We start from the raw sequence: 23,011 nt of genomic DNA, 5'->3' as shown, positions 1-23,011 counted from the left end.
CTTTTGATAAATGTAGTTTTAATGAACTATGGAGTCTGAAAGCACTTTACATCAGGAACAGATCCCAAGAGCAAAATTCAGTTGGTTTCTCCTACATTACATGTCGCCATTCATCAAATTTATTGAGCAAGGTTCCTAAGCACATGGAGGCCAGACCAGCACTGACAGAGGCTCTCTCTTGTATAGCAACCCCTTTGATCAGACTGTCAGCATCATTTATTTGTTTGTGTTTCATATTCTTGAATGCTCCAGTAAGCTATTTTTCCTAGTTGACTATCGGAGACAAAGGCTGCTCTTTCAAGTTGGATTTGCATCTCTTCCCTTCCCCTCCATTTCAATCAGCTACGGAAAAGATTTGGGGTTTGGTTTGGTTTTTTTTTTTCCTAGCTCCTTTTGCCTGCCTGTATTAGAAGCTTTAGGAACACTGATGGCTGGAGAAGACTCCAGTTGATGTCTTACCTGTAGGAGATGTGGCTTGCAATCAGCACACCTAATCGCTTCGCTTGATGTGCTACTGGCCAGGGCGGAGAGCACAGAACCAGCTGCTGCACCCTGTTTTCCCCAGCTACAAGCGAGGAGAATGTGGGGGCTCTGAGTGCTGTGGGTGGAAGAAAGAAGATATCACGACAAACGGGTGGGCCTGACAGGGGCAGGAACTGGTTTATTGCATGGAGAGACAGAGAAGGCTATAGGAACATAATAGCTTCTTGAAACAGGATCTCTGCCTGTGGGGAACTGTTGTTCTACTGCATATACAGCTATTATTTTTCTGCTAATGACTCTGTGGCTGCAGAGACATGGCAGGTGGTGAACTGCCCAGAGCAGCTCAGGGCTAAGCAGAAGTGGCCAGTTTGAGCTGGGCTGGAGCTCTGGGATCCTCCACTTGTAGACCCAAGGGTAAATGTCTTTAAGGCATAAATCCCAGTGTACTGGGAAGAGCACATATTCCAGAGGGTAACTTTCCAATGTGGTCTGGCCTAAACAGCTGGTCACCAAAGGCTTCTCAGAGCAGATCCCTTACATCAAGATATTTAACTTAAAACAATATCAGATGCCTTCAAGATAGGAGAATGTCTCTGTGCTATCTTTGACTCCAGCTGGGCATTAACTCCCAGGTGACCCCACAGAAATGGGACTTGAAGAGTTCAGACTGGAGGCAATACAGATCCACGGGGTTTCTCACCACGCACAAACCAGGCCTCACCTGTCCCCACACGCATCTGGTTTACTGGCAATGTTTTTAAAGTTGCCACTAAGAAACAAATTCTTAGACTGATTAATACCAACACATATGCTCTTGGGATGCTTCTCACAGAATCAACTAGGTTGGAAAGGACCTTGAAAATCATCCAGTCCAACCATCAACCTAGCACTGACAGTTCCCAACTACACCATATCCCTCAGTGCTATGTTGACCCAACTCCTAAACACCTCCAGGGATGGGGACTCCACCACCTCCCTGGGCAGCCCATTCCAATGCCTAACAGCCCATTCTGTAAAGAAATACTTCCTGACATCTAGTCTAAAACAACATCTATGTTCTATAACAACATCTATGTATTTTAACTTATGAATATTGCTAAGGGACTCTTTCTTTTTGGTGCTCTACCCATTCCTAGTCTGTAGCGAAAGATGATGGAGGAGGAGGCAGGATATGCCCCTTTGTTTGGAGCCAGTTGTAAGAGAATTGTTTTGTTTGCTTAAATGCACTGGATATTTTGTGCAGGTAAGCTGCATCTTCTAGAAGTGCAGGTTAGCCATTGCACATACAAGATTGTGAAGAAAAGTAAGAATAAATGCAGCAGTTCTGCAGCTCTTTCTAAGGAAGTAAGGGAGAAAGACAGTAAACCAGATCCCTTCTCCCTGTGCTGTGGATCTCGGCTATTAGCTACATCACATAGACACCATGACATTAAATGTGAAGAAGACCCACCCAGGATCCAGAGCCACAAGATACCCCATGCCCCTTCCTATGCCACTAACTTGCTGCAGGTTCTGAAACTGGCTGCTCCCGACCAGCTCTGGACTCTGTGTTTTCCCTGCAGTTAGAATTAGGTATCATTACTTCCATGCCATTTTGCAAAACATTTGAAGTGTCTCATGAAGGTTCCTACATTCTTGTTATTTTTTTTTTGTAACTGGGAAAAAATAAGACACGGATCATAGTAGCTGATGAGAGCCCTTGCATGCCCATTTATATTATCAAGGCAGTGCTAAGCACTGAACCAAAAGCATCACGGCTGAGCTAAAGGCAACCAACCAGCTTTCTTCTAGTAACTTGGCTCCTGCATAGCACTGAAAGTCTGCAGCCTTTGTGGTTGTTTCAAAGTACCCACACCTACCCAAAGCTGAACACTCTACAGCAAGAAGAGACAAAACCGCTCTATAGATACAACTTGGTAATATCAATCAAAAGAGAGGAAATATTGTCTATGCAGACACCAAATCACTCATGGGAAACACATATGAAACCTTTGTAAACACCTTTTTAAGGAGTACTCTGAGAAAATACAGTAGGGATGCTGCAGCCAATGTGATGGGAAGAGTCTCACACAACACCGCATCTCAAAAAAGGATTTAACCTCAACTTCATAAATATTGCCCATCAACAATTCCTGCATGTAGCTATAACACCTCAGAAAGTTTAATTACCACTTAAGAAATGGAAGACAAAATGAGCTACGTGACCTTTCCCACCCCAGATCCTGTAGGTCGGCATTATTTAAGACAACTGGGAGCCTGAAAAGCTAAACATTAGTGTTGGCAGATGAACAGATGGATGGATCGCTGCCAGCATAATCCATCTTCCCACTTGCCTCCACAGGACTGGGTGACATTCAAAACTAACTACTTCCCTATGCAAAGAGAAATGCACACAACGCAATGAGCAGGCTTTAAAATGGACTGATCGGCTGGCAGGACCAGTGGCAAAATGCTTTATGGCTGCTATTTAATGCTGCAGGCGAGGCTGTAAACAAGAGGCATTAGGCTGTGGCAGAAGTGAGGAATGTAGTGACCACAGTGGATTTGCTGTAAGCCAACCCATGAACAAATTGTAAAAATCTGTCAGGACGCTGTCATTTTTCCTTTGTGTATAAATGCTCTAAATCTGATTAAATTTTTAATCAGAGCAGATAAAATTATGGTATTATCATCAAAGGGGATGCTCTATCTACAGTTTCATGAAAAATTTCCATCTCTGCTCAACCTGGATTTTTTTTTGTTTGTTTCTTTTTTTGCTTGGGGGTCTACAAGTAAATTTCCCAAACACTAAAAATTAGAAAAGAGTAAAGTCCATTTTGTAGAAGATTTCTTAACACAGCCAGTTACTGTGCAGACATCAGCTCGCCTGATGCCAGATGGGACTCAGTCCAGAGCTTTCAGATCCAGCCCAAATACCTGTTGCCTGAGCACAAAGAATGCTCCTGCTCTCTGACCAGGACAGACACAACAACAGGAGCTGCAACGCACTGCACCAGTGTGAATCACGTTACCTTCCCTGACAGAGAGGGCACTGAAGCCCACAGACTCCCACATGTCCCAGGACTTTCTGGTGCTCATCGAGGATTCAAAAGTAAAATAATTTTCTTCATCTACTAGCTATAGCAGACTGTTCTGTCAGCTCCCAGACTACAAGATGACTTTTCTAAATTGGTAAAAATAACTCTTAACATGTACCTTTGTGCCCATAGTACCCCAAAGGACAGAGATATGTCTCTGACTGGTCTACAATATCACCCAGATCAGATCGTATGTTGTGGGGTTTTTTACAATGGCTGAAGTATTCAGGATTTTCTACATCTGCTGGCAAACATCAGTACTGTTGACAAAGTCAGCCAGTGCAGTCAAGTGCAGAAATAACCTCAGTCAAGATCTGAACCTAGGACTCCAGGTGAATGACCCTTCCTGTCTAGCCCACTGCAGCATCTGGCTTCACTGAGCTTGCCTGTGCAATCTGAACCAAAAAAGCATTCATTCCCATTTACTATTGCCCATATGCCACCTCTAAATATACTTACATATCAGCATTTATGCAACATTCAGTACAAAATCCATATGGCTCCTTTCACCAAGCTGCAACAGCAAGAAGGGTGAGTTGCAGAGAGAGTCTGGAGATGGAGCTTGTAAAGATTTCTTTCTAAGCACCATGTAACACACTCACTGCAGATGGACAGTGATGGAAGAGTTGTTACGACCTGCTCCAGATGGGCCATGTTTTGGTTTTTTGCATGAAGCCAAAATTGATTTCTTTTACATGAAGTGTCTACTAGTGATCCCTCTGGAACAGAGGTTGGGTAGCAGAGCAGCTCCAGGCCTAGGCTGAGGAGTGTCACAGCCTCTAGTACATCAGCTTGTAATTACCTTGACCAGGCTCATCTGGGACCTCCACCCTTGCTCCTATCACCCATTGGCCTGGGAGCTGCATTTAAGCCCTGGACCTTGCCTACACTAGGCTGTAGGTATACTGATTCTGGCCTGGCTAACTTGACTTCTTGTGTGATACCAGAGCTGTGTTGGGACTATGGCTTTCTCTGGGGCTTGTTGGGCTGTCGGCTGAACCAAAACATAGTCATGGGGCCCACTCTTCCCTTTTTGGTTCAGTGTGACTGTACCCCTTGAACAAGGTTGCTGCCTCAACCTGCCCTGCTGCCTGCCTTCAACCTCACCTTCCTTTCCAGAGACATCCACCTTTACTTGCTCCTTGACAAGGAGCTTCTGAGCCCTTGAGTTTAGCGAGTATCACTTCCCTAGGTTAAACAGAAGGAAGAAATGTTCACATGGATCAAGAGAGTAGAAAATCAAGTTTGCAAATGTCCCATGCAGCAACTACTGCCAAGAGACCTTCCAGGATGTAAGAGGAAAGCAACTCAAGCCTGTCACAAGTGTCCTTCTGACTTCTGAATGGCAAACCACCCAAATGAGAGCCTTTGAATGTTAACGATTTGCTTTAACAGATAAAGGGTAAAAATGTGTTTGCTGTCACTGCCTAAATCACAGAAAAAATGTAGCAGCCAGTTAACTACTCCTGGATAATGCTTACTTTCATTAAACTTTCACATCCACTGCAAGAGAAAAAGGCTACATGCCTGTAAGAGACTGTAGTCAGAGTGGTAAATCAGGGGCCTCATGCTGCTATTACTCCCAGTCTTATACATGTTGGGTTCTTAACTCCAAAAATTGTTGTATCCCTTGTGGGCACATGCTGTGTTAGACTTAATCTTGACAGATAGCAAGGAATTGATCACAGAATTAAAAACATAACTGGTTGCTTAGTTACCAATGATCACTGCACAGTTATATTTGCTGTGTGCAAACAGAGACCAGTGCAAACCAATTATCCATCATTATGACTCTAAAAATGCCCATTTAAGAGAGCTGAAAACAACTGTGAGTCAGGTAATAAAGAAAATTTGAGTAAAAAATACAAATAATAATTGGATAATGATTGGGAGCCTTTTTTTTTTTTTTGCTAAAGGTTCAAACAGCCACAATCCTGTGACTGAGGAAAGTAAATATATTGGTTTGGAAAAAAATTGGATTCTTGTTTATTGGGAAAGTGAAAGCAAGTGTGTCATGTATAAACACTGGGATAATAGAAAGTAGTAAATAAAAATGGAAAGTTAAGAATTGCACAAAACTGCTAAGAGGAAAAAGACACAGGGAGAATTAAAGAGCTTCAGGATTAATAATGGCATGAAGGAGGTGAAACACATTGGGTCCTAAAAACAGCATAGTGCAAAAATGAAGTGGAGCTACAGTTCATAGCAGTGCTGTGAATGTAGAATAAGTAGAAAGCTACCTCTGTCAGCTGCTCAGCAACAACTGTCTTGGGAGCTCTGCAACATTAATCTGAGATGACTAATATATTTTTTTTTGTTTGAAAACATGAGATAAAAGTGGCCTTAGACTTAGGTCAGTTTGAAAAATACATTTCATAAGAGCAGCACATTCCTCTTGATTGGGAACAGAAGTAATTATAGAAAGGTGCATGATTTCATAGTGAAGACATTTAAGCTCTAGAACAATTTTCTGGGGGATGTGATGATTAGTGGTTATGGCTCAGGCACGGGAAACAGCCCAATGTCTGCGTGAGGCAGACTAGAAAAGCCAGCAGGTGCAACGGCTGCAGGGATCTGCCAATGTCTCTCCCACTTCCTGAAACACAGATATATGGATACTGCTATTTAATACACTATGAGGAGCCACATTCTTATTTCTCACAATTAGGTGTGCTATTCTTTCATGTTCCATCCCCACAGATCAAATCATCGAATCTCCCATAACTGTGACCTTCCTTTAGCAAGGTCTGTCTTTCATCTATCAATCAAACTGAGCCTTGGTGCCAGGTCTGTGGATAAGGTGCTATACTTGGATGCCTTACCATGCACATTCATGAGAGCATGCACCACGTAGATGCTGGCAGGTTAGACACTCACGGGCTAAGCCCCGCACTGAATTTACCATCACAGCTGTAAACAACTCATGCTCAGCATTGCTGGTGTCCAGCCTCTCTTCTTCTCAGCAGTTTATCTCCACTCTCCTAAAATACAGGATTAAAAAAAAAAAGCTACAGAGATTTCTGCCTTCCTTGCATGTGCTGTAAAGTGCAGCTGTGCTATATCTGATCATGCCCTCATGACAATTTAAGCTCTCTGAAGATAGGAATAGTCAGGGCTGGATGCAGCCACAGTAGAAATGAGTTTGGGCTGAACGCTCTGCTTCTCCCCAGTAAAAACTGCGGGTCTTGTGTACAGGAAGGGTAAGGGCTATAAGTGTTAAATCCTCTACAAGACCTGGGCTGGTGAAATCCCCTGTCCTGAGTAACCTGCAGTTTACAGAGGAGGAAAGGAGGAAATGGGTCAATCTGTCTTCTTCATGCAATGCAGCATAACATATATATTCTATAGGGGACATACAGCATCTTTTTGCCTTTGATTCCATTATGAGATTGGTTCTTACTTGGCCAGGAGAGCAAAAGCAAAGAACAGACTGAGCAATTTTGAGGTTGATAGCCAACGAACAAACAAGTGTGTTCCTGCCTATTCAAGAGATGTACAGAAAGTGCTAATAGTGCTTCAGCCTCAGGAAGTATTTTCTGTGCCTGCGTTCGAGCAGAAGCCGAGGGAAAGATAGGTTACAACAGCCACCAGATCAACTTTGTGTTTGCTATGGCACTGTGAAGAAGTTTATCAGCAGCCTGGACAGGATGTATGCAGTGTACTGAGAGATGCTGCTTGCATATATATTATTAGTTGTGCATGGCAATGGCTGAAATTGTTACATATAAGACTGATCCATATAGATGCTTACTAAATGAGATTGGCTCAAACACCACAGTCTGCCTGCTCTGGAGAAATATTAGAGACCTAGGAACAATTTCATGAGAGTCTGTGTGAAAGATGGGAAGTGCCTCTCAGCCACTGTGGTGCCCAGGCCATCTGTCTGAAGGGTTACACTCTGCCCTGGAGATCAGCATGTAGCAGCTGAGTCCACTTCTGAACAGGCAGAGCCATCCTCCCTCTGTAAAGACAGGCCTTTGTGACCTCCTGAGAGATGGGGGAATTCTGTTGCCCCTTCTGCCCACTATAGATGTACCCCAAATTAGCAGCGTCTACTACTAATCTCTTGTTGACTATCAAGGCCATCAGGTATGTAAACCTGAATGCAATGAAAAAGGCCCCAGGAAATAATGGGCTTACCTCATCATATCCCAGCTGGCAGCACTGCCAAGAACATGGTGGAAAACTTGATTTATTAAAATTAATGAAGGAACTGGCTGGTCTTGAATAATTCATTACATATCAGCTGCTGCTGAGGTAATAGGAGCTCAGCAAGATCCTCTTTAGCACTGCATAGTGCCTAAAATCTTTAAATAACATGAAGTCAAAGATTGGCTAGTTAAAGATTGAAGGGCTTTCTCCATGCAAGAGGCCCTGAATCTTGTTGCTGAGGTCATCCAGCTGCCATCTGCCAAAATCACCGAGGCCTCTCAAACAGAGACCAGCTAGCTAACATCACTCATTTTTGCCAGGACACGAAGCATTCTGCCTCAGCCATCAACTTCTGCAGAATATAATGGCTCCGTTTCTCACAACTGTTTCGGAAATCAAGTTTAGATTTCTATATTTACCATAAACTAGGGATGTCCGAGGGTGTTGGCTTGCTTTTCTGATCATTATATATGAAAATAAATCAGCCAGACATGCAAAGAAGTAGGCACTATCATCTGAGTATGCAGATCTTAAGGTGCAATCTCTGCTGCTGCTCAGGGCTCTCATCAGCACCAGCAGAATCAAATTACCCACAGCCTGGACAGTGTCAGGGCTGGATTTTGGAAGCATGTCAGAAGCCCTGGGACAGAATCCTGCTAATTTAATCTGGTGCCACTTGATGAAACAAGGGCTCTTTTTCAGCTCCGTTGAAGTCAGTGGTAAAACCTTTGATAAATGTGTAAAAGCAGCAGCAAAACCAGGCACAGTAATTAGATGGCTGATACTCTCTGTATGCCCTCCTGCAGAGGTCAGAGGAACTGTAGTTAATAAAGAAAGAGGAAAAATAGATAATGCAATGAAGACCATCCTGCCTCCCAGCTGCTGGTATGGGGTCTCCTAAACACAAAACTCTCCACTAGCCGCAGCTCAAGACCCTCCCTGAGGTCCATCACTTCCTCTCTTTCCAACTGGTGATGATGGGAACTGGCCCCACAGGCCAGTGTCAAGTCCAGTGATGGTACTGTTCTCAGCTCCAGCTCTGGTTTGCATTGCCTTCCTGTGTCCCCCACTGGGCACCTAGGAATTTACGATGTACAGCAGCTCTGGGCTGTATTAAGACAGTTGGACAAGACAGCCTTTGACTCAAGATCCTGATGAATAGGGAGAGATCCTGATGCCCTGTTGATTGCCTCAAGCCAGATTTTATTGCCAGATGCTATTCCTCCTTCAGCCAGAGCAGATGATCTTGGCCAGGTCACAGTGTCTGAAGTATTTTGCTAGTACTCTATGTAGGCAACTGACATCATGAGACATTTCACCTAGGCCCAGGAGACTGCCCATTTCCTCTCCTCTCCAGAAACACTGCTTCATCAATCACATGTGAGAGGGTTTTAAGAATTAAAGTCAACTCCCCTCACCTTGAAATGGAGGCAGCACTTCCTCCTCTTGCTGTCTGCTAACAGCCTCTCTGCAGGAGGTCACAGGACATGGATTTACACTCCTGAGCTTTTTGCGGTCGTAGGTTAAGATAGGTTAAGATCATTTTGAGAAGTCACAAAATGACATTGTGACTTCTCGCCCTGAAGTGTGTGAATGCAGCAGGTATTGTAACTCTCACAGCTGCAGAGAAGGAGATGCTGTGAACAGGTTGTAACCTGGTAACATGTGAGACTGACATCTGGTCCCTGATCACCTGGGGTCCTCCCAGACAAGACACTCCAATTCCTGTGTTACAGCTCTGGTATCTGTAAAAGGAGGTAATAAAACTACCTTCTAGCATCTGTGAGAACTAGACCCTTCCACTCCTTGCAGTCTTTGAGCACCAAGGAAAGTTAAGGTTTCCTAAAACTGAAGTGCAATTATTTGGAAGTATTCAGGTATAACAGCTCCAAGCCACTGTCTGAGCACAAGCTGGCATGGCTCTAACTATCCTTTCTTGAAGGGAAGGCCCTTCTCAAACTGTGAGGAAATGCAGGTACGTGGGCAAGGACAGGACTGTGGTATCAGAGGACCAGTCCATGAAGCGTACATGCCTCTCTTTACACACCACCAGGCTGTGTGTATGGTTGTGTCTTTGCAGCTGCTTTTAGCCTTTTACCATTGTTTTCTTCTCCTTTTCCTTCTTCCTGTCTCTTTCTCCCCACCTCCACCCCCCACCCTTTTTTTCTTTTTGAACAGTCATCTGTTATCTTCTGGAAAGGGCATCTGACTAGTGATGATGTACAGTCACCCTGGGAGCTGGTTTAGGAGGCATGGTGCCCCTCTGACTTGCCAGACAACAGCAGTTGCTATGTGGCTTCCTTTGCTTTGTTCCTTCAGGAGAGCAGTTGGTATTTACAGCATTATCTCTAAGCAAAGCCTCATCCCTGAGATATGCTCACGCGAGAGTGCTTCAGGGAATTCCAAATGGGAGGTGAAAGTAAAGGATTTCATCATTTAAAAAAAAAAACAAAAACAAAAACAAACAAACCACAAAACCCACCACAAAACCACAAAGAAATCCTGGAGGAAAGGCTGTTTTCTTCCAAGAGATTCTGTGAGGTAGGGACTGTAAGAGAAGTAGGGAAGCAAGAGTTTTACCAGCTCCAATATGATCCTATTTTTTTCAGGAAGATATTAAAAGTCCATTTCAATGCAAACCGTTTTGGGGAAGGGTGGAGGCTCGAGCCTGACCACTCACTCACCCAGTTTTCACCTTCCCAGCCTAAATAGTGAAAAAAAGTTAGAGAAGGGCACAAAGCAGCCTAGCTCTTATTCCAGGCAGGGAGGAAGGCAAACTTGGTGTAAATCAAGAGTAGCACAAGTTAGATGCTTCTGTTAAGTTTGTTGGTTGGTTGGGTTTTTTTAACCTAAAAGATATAAAATGGATGTAATTGAGCTGGCTAACTCTGAGGACACTGGTGTAGCTGGGCTGGGATCACAAAACAGTTAGTAAGTTGTCTGAAGAGACACACTTGCTTCCTGGGGCACAACAGTAAGGGAACAGAAGAACCCTTTTCCTGGTTCTCCCAGCTCTGCCCTCAGTGGTGCTGTGCTGAAGGCACACTCAGGTCTGCTGATGGGTGAGCCCACCTAAGTGTTGAACTTGGCTTAGTTTAAGCAGGAAAAGAAAAAAAAAAAAAAAGTTAAATGCTTTTTCATTTTCTCAAAGGATATGGTAAGCCAAAAATGTGTATTTGTACTGCTTCGCCTAAGAGAGTATAAGCACTTTCTCTGGTGAATCACCAGGTCCCCAAAGCTTCTGCTCCTCCTACATGACTGCCAAGTATCCTGGGGAAATGCTGCCAGGCACAAGGACACTGTGACACTGCTGGGCTGATGCGTGATGTTGTCCATGGCTGAGGGTCTGCAGGATTCTGCCCCAAGCTCCCTAGGATGACAACATTTGGGATCTGATCCCCAGTATGACTTTTCACTGTGCCTGAATTTACCTCAGTTTTTCTGCCTAGTGCAATTTTCTGGCCTTCCAAAAAAAGCACCTTCCCAATCTGTTGCCCATTATTTCCTCACTGTTAAGGGCCAGCATGAGCAGGACACTGGCAGGTAGGTGCACAGGATAGCTTTGGAGGTGCAGGAAGACAAATGCACAAAAGATTGTTGACACCATGATGCTATGGACAAGTCACGCACAGTAGGGTTTGGAAACAAAACTTCCATGAGATGGAGATAAGGGGGCACGAGTAAACCCACTCAGATAAATCTGAGGCTTCCTTACAACTACATCAGCCATGTTAACATGCTCTAGATGAAGACCAGGCTCAACTGTTTTGATGTTAATTGCCTGGCTGCTTTAATTGGATATAAGCTTCTAGGTCCTAAAGTCAGCTGTGTGACAAGACAAACTGATATTTACCACTTATCTCCTTTATCTTGGCTTGCCCAGTACTGCATGGTCAGCACGTATGTTCCCACGCATGAGAACTGTCCACAGAGCTGATGAATTTTTTTGCAAGCAGAAAAAGTAACATTTTACATCTGAAGTGACTGTTTGGACTCCGAGTTGAAGCAAAGCTACTTTGGCCTGAGTTCAGCTTCTGCTACAGGGAATGCCTCCAATGCACCCATAACCATCATCAGCAACCAGATAATAATCAGAGCTGCAGGGCTACTCATCGGCAGCACAGTGATGGCACTTGGATACCCAATGGCCTCTGACGATGTGACATCTGTATCATTCATGCAGTGCAGTCAGTGTCCCTCTGGATTTGCTGAGGGACAGCTGTAGCGACACCTGGAGCTAGAGGATTAGTTACCACAAAGCAGTGTTTTGAGCTGGGAGGTTGTGAGCATGGCTGAGAGTGAGGTAGCTTTCTAAGATGAGTCCTGGCACACTGGGCTTCCTGCTGCAGTCCATGCCAACATGTGCCTTTCTCCTCCCTTTCTCCTTTGGCTCTTTGCTATCCAAGATGAGGTAGTATAGGAACACCAGAGGGGACAGAAAACACCCCCACTGCTTCTGAGCCCTGCACTGCCCCATGAGCTAGTTTGATTAGGTGGAGCAGCAGGTTTGCAGCCAGACCCATCAGGCCACCAGCATCCAGGAGCAGCAGGCTGTGTGGTGCAGAGCCATAGTGTGGTTCCAGGCTAGGGCTGGCCCTGCACTTGTGCCAATATACCGACACACCCAGCCTGACTCTACTGGGGTGTCTCTGAGCCCGTGGAGCAAATGTGGCTGCAGGTCATCTTGCAGTCACCCCTGCTACAACTAGCAAGACGTTGCCTCAGCCTCCTTATCTCAACCTCTGGTAGGCCTTTGTATTGAGAGAACTCAGGCTCTGTCCCCCACCCTCATTACAGCTTCAGTGACATAAAAGCAGAGGAAAAAAGACATTAATTACTCTGCATCAAGGAGTTCAGGGTCTTTCATTAAAAAAAAGTGGGGAAGGATCCCTCAGTAGGGTGTAGTCTCAGATCACAAGCTTTGCTGTCAGGTTCCCTCCCTGGAAGGGAGGCCCTGAGGCTAAGAGTCTCCCTGCTGCTCCACCACCCCATGGACAACTGGGCAGTAGCGTCCTCTACCATGTGCCCATCAGCCAAGCTTGGCACATGGGGACACGGGAAAGAGGCTGACCACTGCCTTGAGAAGGGGCTTCCTCAACAGGCATGTGCTTGCAGGAGCACTGCTGGCTGACACCTCTGACTGCAGCTCTCCTCCCTTGCAGGACAGTTCCCTCAGTGCTGGGCCTAGAAGCAGGTTCATCGCCATCAAATGACCATAAACCTGTCCTCACGCTCAGTGCAAACAGAAAGCTGGGAGACCTGGACTACTGCATATAAAGAAGCAGTACCATAGGCTCAAGTTTATCCTCAGTTACATGGATGTAAATAACCTGATCAGATGCAAGCAAAGGTACCTGATTTTGGCTACTGCTGGAGCAAGGAAGACACTGTATGGGGTACAGTGCTACCAAGGGAAGCTACAGTGAAATTGGCCACCTCTTCAAGCCATTTACCACATCACGAGGCAGGATGAATCAATAATATGTATTGAGCTGGGAAAGTTAATCTGCATCCAGAGCATCATAACAAATTAAAAGGAAATAAAATCAGTACAATTCCACTGGCTCTCATTACTATCACAGTGGAGAGTAATTAAAAACCATGGGCCAAATTCAACGCTGGAAGAACTCTCCTGAAGCCAGAGGCACTGTACAAGGGCATTGTTTTTTCCAGATGCTATGTTTCAAACAGCAGCAGGAATGGCAAAATGGGCAGAGAGGATAGGGCAGGGTAAGAGGGAAATCTATTTAGGAGCCAGGCATTCTGCTTCTTGCTTTTCCTCACCTGGAGTCATGCTGCTCACCTGCTGCTTTGGTACTTGATGGGGCTGAATCTCAGAAGCTCCAAGCATTTATATGTGGGGCTCCTGCTCCAATTACAAGGCCTTCCCAAGCCAATACACAACTGCCGTTCATCAGCCCTGGCTAACGGCCCTGTCCTGCCTCTTCCCCGCTCCACTGTAGTACTCTGCTCCCTCTGAGCTCCTCTCTCCTCCCTGCTCCTCACTCAGCACAGCCACCCCTAATACACCCTCTCTTCCTTGCTACAGAAATTCCTTTCCCTACCACAGAGCACCCTCTGATATCCTGTTGCCTCATGAGGCTCTCAACCCATCTTTTTGTGTTTCCTATTAACTCCTTGTCCTTTGGCCCTCCCTGAAGAAGCAGCAGCTGAAGAAGGATGATCACCTGCCCCAAAGCCATAACCACTTGCACTGCCATTACAGCTTTGATCCAGCCCTGCATGAATTATGAGTTAAAGCTGTGCTATGAAGCAAGGATTCAACTTGAAGCAGCACCTGCTGCCCACACCTTGGTACCCTGCCCCTCTGTGAGGCCCCACTGCCCCACTGGGCTTTGTCTCAGCTCAGCCCTGCAGCTGATGCCCATTTAGTAGAAGGAGAATGTGTGATGCACAGAAAGCACATCCCTCATCACCACACACAGCACTGTGTCCAACCATCAGCACTGCAGCACAAGGTGAGAGCGCAGCCACCACACAGGCACCCAGAGAGGCAGTTCATGGTGACACCATCTGCTGACAGCCAGCGGCACTGGGGATGTGAATGCCAAAGTTTGCTTCACAGGGCCCAGGGGTTGGAAACAGCCATTAAAGGAGGGAGGCACTGGACAGAAGAAATCAGTCTGGGGAAGTCCTATACCTGTGTCTAGCAAAAGATCAAATCTCAGCATTCTTGTCCAGTCTTCAAGTTTCTGAACCTCTTATCTCCTGTTACCACACCCTGTGCATGGCTTCCACCTATGGAAGCTATGCTGCCATCAGCAGCGTTAGGCAGCTACTAAATACCATGTGTGGCAAACTCCAGTCTATACATGTACGTTACTGCTGAGGACTTTTACACATGGACACATTTACCATGCAATAATTATGATAAACTACAGAGATAATGCAAAGTGGATTGTTAATGCTATTTTACAAATTGGTGTAGTATGGTCCCACAGGTGGAACCACGGACTGAGAGCTGTATTTCCAAAAATACCATGCTCTTATTCACTGTCTGGAAAGGTGGACACCTCACTTGACCTAGTTGTGCCTCAATATGCCTTTCAAAAGTTCAGCCACTCTACTCACACATATCTACCTCTGTAACCACATTCAGATCCACCAATGAAGAGCACAAAAGCCTCATTCTTAAAAGCGTTCAGTGTCTATATTCATAGCCATATTATCACAGAATGTGCCACGTCATTTCACAAAAAAAGTAAGTGTTCACATCTTTCAAAATAATTCAGCAGGGACTGCAGAGACCCTCTGGAAATGTGCCCCTTATTTAAGTGCCTAGCTAGGAGCCAATCTCCCTCATTTCTCTAATTCTCATCTGAAAACAGCAGACCATCTCTCCCAGTCCAGAAAGCCAGGACATCTCTGCTAGGTCACCTTTTTAGCTACCTCACTGAAAAAAAGCAGCATGAGCTTCTGCTGTGTCATGCAAGCAGGTGCATTCACCTTGGCTACAGTGGGAGGGAAAGCCTGGGTCTTGGTCTGGGAGGAAAGCACAAGGCACGGCCAGGTAAGGGGAAGTGTTTCTTACACAGATCTTAAGAAGGGAAAGCATGCCAAAATTTTTCTCTTTATGGTGGGCTAGGAATATTATTTTTAATTATATACTATTTAGCATATATATATCATCCGCCTTTCCTATTACAACAACTTTGAGTTGATTTGTGTAGCATTTAGACATTCTCAAATGGATTATTCTTTACGGTAGCATTAGCTTGAGGCATAACTGGAGTTTTGTCCTGAACATGAGTTTACTCAAGAAGGCCTGTGTTTTGACAGTCATTATACGAGGTGAGATACAGGTAAAAGTATGGTTCCTAATGCAATAAAATTGCTGACTCCCATCCCTCTGGACAGGCAAGAGGGAGTAGGGAGCTTCTTCCCATGGATGTCAAAAGCCATCCTGTAGAAAAAAATCCAAGCTATGCACTAATGCACACTGCACTGTTGTAAGCATGGAGGGGATGGAGGATGTGGCTGTGGGCTATGCTAGCTAGCACTTGCTTCTGGGCTGGACTAGCCCTGTTTTATGGATTTACTTGATGCTCCTTCGGTAATGAAGAAAAGCCTGAGGAGTGTGCTGAGAGCCAGAATGAAAAGTGTTGCAGAGTTACTGCTCTACTGTTTGCATGTGACGAGAAATAACAGAGCACTGTAGACGAGCAATGACTGTGCCCCTTGGGGATGTGGCTATATGGCAGCCAGGTAGGACAGAACCTGGAATAAAGGGCAGAAGATCCTCCCTGAAAGACACAACCGGCTGTGAAGGCACTTTTGTATTAGGAGACTTGGTTCTCAGAGCCAGGAATGGGATGTCAGCTCTTCCCATACCTGCTGGAAGGTGTCCTGAGACTCAAGTGGTAGATCAAACAAGCAAGCTATGCACCTTAATCTTAAAAAGTTGATCAGCTCAGGGGCTGCTTATCAGTAAGGAAGGCTTCCATAGCTTGCCCCTTTCTCTTCCAAAAACCAGATTTCCTTTTATTTTTTCTCCTATGACTTTGGCTGATGTTTGTTCTCAAATGATACTGAGCTTTCAGAGAAGCTGAACAAATGACTTGTGAGGTCTCCCCACTGCAGGTATGGCTTCTGCAAGCGTAAAGCACCAATCTCCAAAACCATGTCTAGCCCTTAAACTAGGACAAGGACTGCGCCGCATTGGGGCTCACAGACAGGTTATCCTGTACTGCAGAAACCTGAACCCTGATTGTCCACAGAGAACAGAACCGTTGCAACAGCTGTGGTAAAAAATGGGGCACATCAGTGCAAAACAGTTAAGTACCACAAACCAGGACTCCTGAGGGAACGCTCTCAGATCCTCTTGTAAATGTGAGGTCTTGGTTCAGTTCAGGCCTGAGGTTTTTCCAGGTTAAACTACCACAGCATGGATTAGCAGCAGAACTGTATTGAACCGTTAATGAGAAGCAGTTACCTCCCTGGCTCTTGAAAGGCACTTCATTGAAACAGGTTTTTCAAGAGGGACCTCCTTGTGAAAGGGGTTGTTTCTGTCTACTCCTTGAAGCAGGCAGGAAGGATCAGCCACACCACCATGAGTGACAGGAGTACTTCAGCACAGAGGTGATTGATATTCCCAGGCACCGACATCCTGTTAGTCCAGAGGGCTCAGCTTCAATCCAGTCCCAGTCACAGCAGGTGGTAATTCTGCTCCAGTCAAACTCTGAAGCACTGCTTTGCTTCCAGACCTCTCTGCAGGGTACATTTGAGAGAGGTGTCTGAGATGCAAAGATCCTTAAGATGAGCAAGGACTTGATTAGAGCAAATGGTAGGTGAGTTGTCCTGGAGACAAGCTACGAAGCCAGCAGATCAATCTGTCACAGCAGCTCTGACTGGCTGTGACACTAGGAACTAACACGTATAGCTTCTGCATTAGGTCTGAATGGAGCTCTCTTGCCTCAGTGCCTGAGGATCTTTCATTCCCTTCTTCCTGGGGGAAGAACCTTGCGTGAAAAGTTCAGCTGTGTGTACTTCAAGTCTTGTGAATCACTCGCTTGTGGTCAAAGCCACTGTCATCTTTCAGTTACTAACTGGCCTCCTAAACATGCCTGCAGAAACAGTCAGATTACTCTGCTGCAAACAAATGAGTTTTGACAGGACACCACCAGCACTGCTCCCAGGCGCCAGCAAAGCCACAAAATGGGCTGCAGCGTGTCTGACTGGAGCAGCTCTAGCACTGCATCCGCAGCTAGTGCAATGTCTGGCTGCTTCTGCAAGCACTGACAAAGAACCAAGCCTGTAAACTCCCACTAGCATCTGCTGAAGCTTCATATCCCAAAAGAAAAATGGATTTTTGCTTACATGTATCTTTAAGCATTTCAGCAGCAGAGAAGGCAAGGGCGTAGACACTCTCTCTAGCTAAAAACACAAAGCCATGTTTTTTCTTTATAAGAAAAAAATTTACTGCTGTTCCTTGATGGAACTGTCTAGGACAGGAGATGGAGAAAAATTTCAAAAGCTTTAGTTCCTTTAGTTCCTTCCTGGAAAGAAGTCTTTAGGACAGGTACCATTTAATTCCCCATGGTTATTTCTAGAAGATGAGGGGATTGTCTCACACCCAGGTTCCAAAAGATCTGCAGAGGGCCCCGAGTTGTTATATAGCAAAATGAATATCAGCAGACAGTGGAGGTTTTTTTTTCCTTTTTTTCCCTTGTGCTTCACCTTGAAGCAGCTGTTAGCAAAGCTAGAAAACTCCTCTGCCCCTCAGTGTATTTAATACAGCCTTGGCAAAGGGACTGCAGTCTGTCATCTCATGAATATGGGAATTGCCTAATTCTTCAGCTATTCTTATTACCTCAGCCTGAGGGTCCCAGCTTTCCATAACTAATTTCTGAAATCACACACTTTCCATTGTCCTTGCTGTCCTTGAGCAGCAAATCGCTGCTCCTCATGTAACTGATGCTGTTGTCTGCTGCGGTGACACTGCCTTTCCCAGGGCCCTCCCTCAGCAGGGGTAGCACTGTCGACAAGGCTACTGACCCCAGCACTCCTGTGCAGTTCCTGGAGCTACTCACCCTCTGTTGCTGTAACTTACAGGAGGGTGCTTTGAAAATAAATGCTGCACAGCACTCTGCAGTGGCTCAGGGCTGGCTGACCAGCTCTGAAGCCTGGGCAGCAGGCTGGCAGCAGTAACACAGTCCATGCCTGCAGCAGAGATTCCCTCACCCTGTTCCAGCAAGCCATGGAGCTCCCTGTCTCCTTCTGCATCCTACCTCGACTCCCACACAGTCAAGGGATTTGCAGTGCCTCCCACCTGTTGCTTCATTTTCCTCTCCTTGTCTTGCATGTTCTCAGTCTACCTTCCCTCCCTATGCCCATGCACCTGTTTTCTGCTCCTTCATTATTTTTCCTAATATCACTCGCTGATCCTGCCAGCCCTGTCCATCCTCCCAAGACTCAGAGCTAAAGCTGTTCCCGTGCCGGAAGGTGATAATGGCTGCCAGGAACCAGATGTTAGGGCTGCTGCGAACCGCAAAGTGGCTGGAAGCTGAGGCTGAGCTAATTATGAAGCAGGGACTGCGAAACTTGTGGAGATTCTGGCCAGAAGTGCCTAGGTTATTCCCAGAGACAAATGGGCACATCCTTTGAATGTTGGCAGGTGACATATGAGCAGGAAAGTCACCGAGCTGTGGACAGTTTTACAATCCTGGCTGCATGTGATGCCTCCTCATCTCGCAAACACCCACGACTGCTGCTGTCAAGCTGCTCTGGACAAGGAGAACATGCTCATGTGCTGCAGTGGCAGCTGAGAAAATCTTAATGCCGGTTTCAAGGGCTAGATTCCTACAGAGCACAGACAAGTAAAAGCTCTTCTCAGACGCCAAGAAGTAGCTACAGTAGCACAGGCTACTAAGTCAGGATCATGGCAGGGTGGAAGAAACCCATAGAGTTCTTCCTGTTTCTTTTGTGATACAGGATTTTTTTCCCTGGAGTTTGCCAAAAGGGTAACTGCATCAATGGTTAATAAAACCAGGATTATGTCTTCTAGTAGTTCATTTCCTCTTCATGGTTCAAAACTGGCCCATACAAAAAGCACAGAAGGAATCACCTTGGAAGTCCATGGTTTTGTAATCAGAACCTCCCTTTCAATTAGTCATACTATAAGGCTGTAAATACAATAATTCCATCAATACTATGGAGCAGTCATGTTGCATTTGTATTAACATAAACAAGTGCTAATGTGCCATAGAGCTAATCTGATATGACAGTTATTGGTTGATGCCCAGCCATGGAGGCCCTGGAGCTACGCTTGCTCTCTCTTCTCCCAAAGAATGGTCCTCTGAAACACTGGAAAGGCAGCAAATTGTGATACCATATCTTGCCTGTCAGCAATGAACAATGCTTCTTGCAGCTGCAGCACTGAGGTGTTTGGGGTGGGGGGTTTGTTTGTTTGGGAGGCAGGAGTGTATTCAAAGTGGAACTTGATCTCCTATAAGCTTAAATATCAAGAAATCGGGATTTCCAGAACACCTTGTAAGACCTGATCAGACTCAGCAAGCACCCAATGGATATTAAACCCAGAAAAACCATAAAAGCATTCAGACTGCTCCTTTCCCTTCCCTTCCCTCTGTGACTGCTGGGAGCTATACATCATCACCTAGTCTGCAGTAGGCTTTTCTTACACCGATGAAGCTTAAGAAGCTTAAAACTTTGTAAATGCTTTGGGGGCTACTGTTGTTTTCTGCAGTGCTCTGCAGACAGGGCAGCAAGACTTAAATTTGAGACTGCAGCTGGGGTTCTCTGGTTAAAGGCTTTAAAGGAGATCAACATAAGCAATGCCTAAGGATGGAAACACAGCCCACCTCTTGTCTGGGCCATGAAAGCAAGTGGACAGACTCAAAAACAGGCTAGGGATCAGGAGTCTTCTGGGTTACAGTCACAACAGCAACCACTTATTTTGCTTTTGGAAATATACCCTACAAAGAGAGCCTCAGTGAGGGAGGCTGTCAAAGAAGTCATGCCAGATATCTAGGCTTTCTCTATTTGGCTCATCAGTTCTGTGTATGCTTTGCTGTCTGCCTGTACGATGCCTCGCCTAATACACCCTCATCCACAATGGAGCCCTTAGGTTCTACCCCAGTACAAACCAAAGAACAATCAGAGACTTGCCTTAATCAGAAACCATTCCTCTCAACAGTATGGCACTCAAGGCACATAATTTTGGGGACTCTGCAAGAGCAGTATCTCAAAATTCCAAAGCATATACGGCTTGTCAGTGCCCAAAACAGCTCCTGGAGCAGCCAGTGAAATTAAGAGAATTTCGTTAGAGGAGGTGGGAAAGAGCACCCTGAACAGAGAATTTAGGATCTGTGAGATGATGGCTTAGGTTCTGGATTGGACTTAAATCTTTCTAGGTCTCTGATCTGCTCCCCCATCTGTAAAATGGGATCAGTAAAACCTCCCCGACTTGCAACAGGGCTCCCATTCTTAACTGATGTCTGTGAAGCATTTTGAGAGCCATGAATGAAAGAAACCATTACCAAGCCCTCAGGCCATACTAAAATACCAACAAACAATGCAGAGTTGTTTATAATGCTTTTCAGTGCCACAATGACTAGGAAATGAGGGAAGGCAAAAGTGTAGATGCACCCAGTGCTTGCTGCAGTGTAAATAAAAATGGTAGGAGCAGGTTTTATATATTTCCCTCCAGGGAATTCTGTTGTAGCTACTATTTTCAATAATGCTGTAAAACTTCTGCCTCTACGAATTCAAATAGATGCCCCTGGAAATAGCTCAGGTATCAAAACCTATTATGAATTTGGGAAAATGCATCCTGGAGTTGAAAACGTTATGAATCACATGGAAACGAATTAAGAAATGACTCACTTGCACCCCGCAGATTTAGAGCTGGGTGCTGCTCACTCCCCCCTTACAACAATTGAGCTCAGGCTAATACGTACCGGCACACAATATTCCACCTTGTACAGGACAAAGCCCCTAGGCAGCTGAAAGGCTCTAACCTGCCGATTTGCAGAGTTGCCTCTGCGGCTGACGGTTTAGGGCAGGTTTTAGGGCCCGGAGAGGTGAAGCCGGGGGGCTCCTCCGAAGCCCTGCGCGGCGAGGGCAGCAACCTCCGGCCCGGGCGAAGCGCCTGCCCAGGGCGAAGCGCCTCAGCCCGCTCTGCTGCGCCCAGAGCCGGCGCGAAGGGCTGCGACTGAGGAGCCGGCAAGCGCGGGGGCTGGGGCAAGCGGGTCTGCCAGCAACGAGCAGGTGTCAGCCGGGAAAGGGGTGGAGGGGTTTGGGGAGCGTGGTGCCACCCCCCGCCCCGCTCCGCTCCCGCGGCGCTCCCCGGGCTGGGCGCGGAGCGAGCGGCTGCACCCGAAGGGCCCCGCCGGGTCAGGCACGGGGGCCCGGGGGACGAGCCCCAACGAACACATCAATCCATAAAGGGCTGCGCTGCCTGTGCCACCGCCAGCGAGGGGCAGAAGCCGGGCAGGGGCAGGGAGGCCACCGCCAGCCCCGCAGCCCTCCCCGGCGCGCAGCCATTTGCCTTTGTTGCGGCCCCGCGCCCGCAAGGTGCGGCGCCGGGCCGGAGCCCGCGCCCCGGGTCGCTCTCCCCTGAGCGGAGCGGCGGCGCGGCGGAGGGGAGAGACGCCCCGCGGGAGCGGCTGCCGAGAGGGACCCCCCTCCTCCCCCCGTGCCACCCCGCACCCACCTACCTGCGGAGCCCGCGCGGGTCGCGTCGCCTCCCGCCTTTGTTGTGCATGCCCCGGCAGCGCCGAGCCGCCGCCGGTCCGCCCGCCCGCCCCTCCTGCGCCCGCCGAGCCGCAGCCAGGCCCCGGCTTAGCCCGTCGCTACGGCAACGGCGGGCGCGCGGCAGCGCGTGCGGCGCGGGAGGAGGAGGGGGGTGTCTAACGGCCGCGGGGCCCCGCCCGCCGCGCGCCCGGGGCGGGGGGGGGGGGGCGGTGAGGGGGGGCGCGGGCGGCGGCCGAGGGGACGGAGCCGGGTGTCCCCGCGGGGCGGGAGGCGGGCGCCGGGGGAGGCGGCCCCTCAGCCCCGGCCAAGCCAAGCTTTGGTGAGCGCCTGCGCTGCGGGAAGGGCGGGGAGAGGGTGGCGGCCCCGCCGGACCCGCGCCGGACCCGGCGGCACCGCGGCGGCTCCCGCGGGCACGGCCGGCCGCTCCCCCCCCCGCCGCGGCCGGGACGGAGAGCAGGGGGCGGCCCGGCCCGGCAGCCGCCCGGCCCTCCCTCGCCCAGCCCAGCGTGCCCGGCCGCTCCCGGGCTGGGCTGGGGTTAGCTGTCGGCTTCCCCCTAGGGTGCTCGGGACCCCTCATTTCCCGCAGCCAGTAGCTTTTCCTGAGACTGGCCGCCTCGGCAGCCCCCAGGATCCGCTCGCAGATCGCACGCTCTTGTCCTAAAGCAAGCACGGCTCTGGGGACTTTCGTGACCGGTTCCCGGAGCAGCCTTCGCAGGCAGTCTCGCTGGAACCAGCGCAGTGCTCAGAGAATGAAGCCAAGGCAGTGGTAATGCCTCTGGTTTTCCACGTTCCTGAGCACAGAAACGAGTTGTATACTGCATTTGCAACTATTTTAATTCACCATTCATTTCAGGGGTAGCAGTGCCACCCTGAACGCCTCTTCCCTTTCTGACAGTAAGGACTTGGCAAACTCACTCGGTGGTTGCTTTCATTGTTTCTAGGATTAAAATATCGCACTTCGCTGGCTCTATCGTGTAATGCTGGATTGAGATGGGTCGTTTTATCTGTCTTGTATGTATGTGTGTTCATTTTGTTCCAAACAGGCAGGTTCTGGATTGGTGAGACAT

General features: G+C 47.5%; 1 protein-coding gene across 2 annotated transcripts in view; it reads right to left on the bottom strand.

Moving 5' to 3' along the window:
* The window catches only part of LOC141962800 (uncharacterized), a 47,503-nt gene extending 25,417 nt beyond the window's left edge, over window positions 1-22,086 (bottom strand). For both annotated transcript variants that reach the window (XM_074911369.1, XM_074911370.1), the window contains exon 1: window positions 21,908-22,086. The gene's annotated coding sequence lies outside the window, so the exon portion shown is untranslated. The remainder of the gene's footprint in view (window positions 1-21,907) is intronic.
* Between the last annotated feature and the right edge of the window lie 925 nt (window positions 22,087-23,011).

The sequence above is a fragment of the Athene noctua genome, chromosome 7 (genome assembly GCF_965140245.1).
Source record: "Athene noctua chromosome 7, bAthNoc1.hap1.1, whole genome shotgun sequence".
In the NCBI taxonomy this organism is placed as follows: domain Eukaryota; kingdom Metazoa; phylum Chordata; class Aves; order Strigiformes; family Strigidae; genus Athene; species Athene noctua.
The sequence above is the reverse complement of the archived record's forward strand: the minus strand, read 5'-3'. Positions and strand labels throughout refer to the sequence as shown.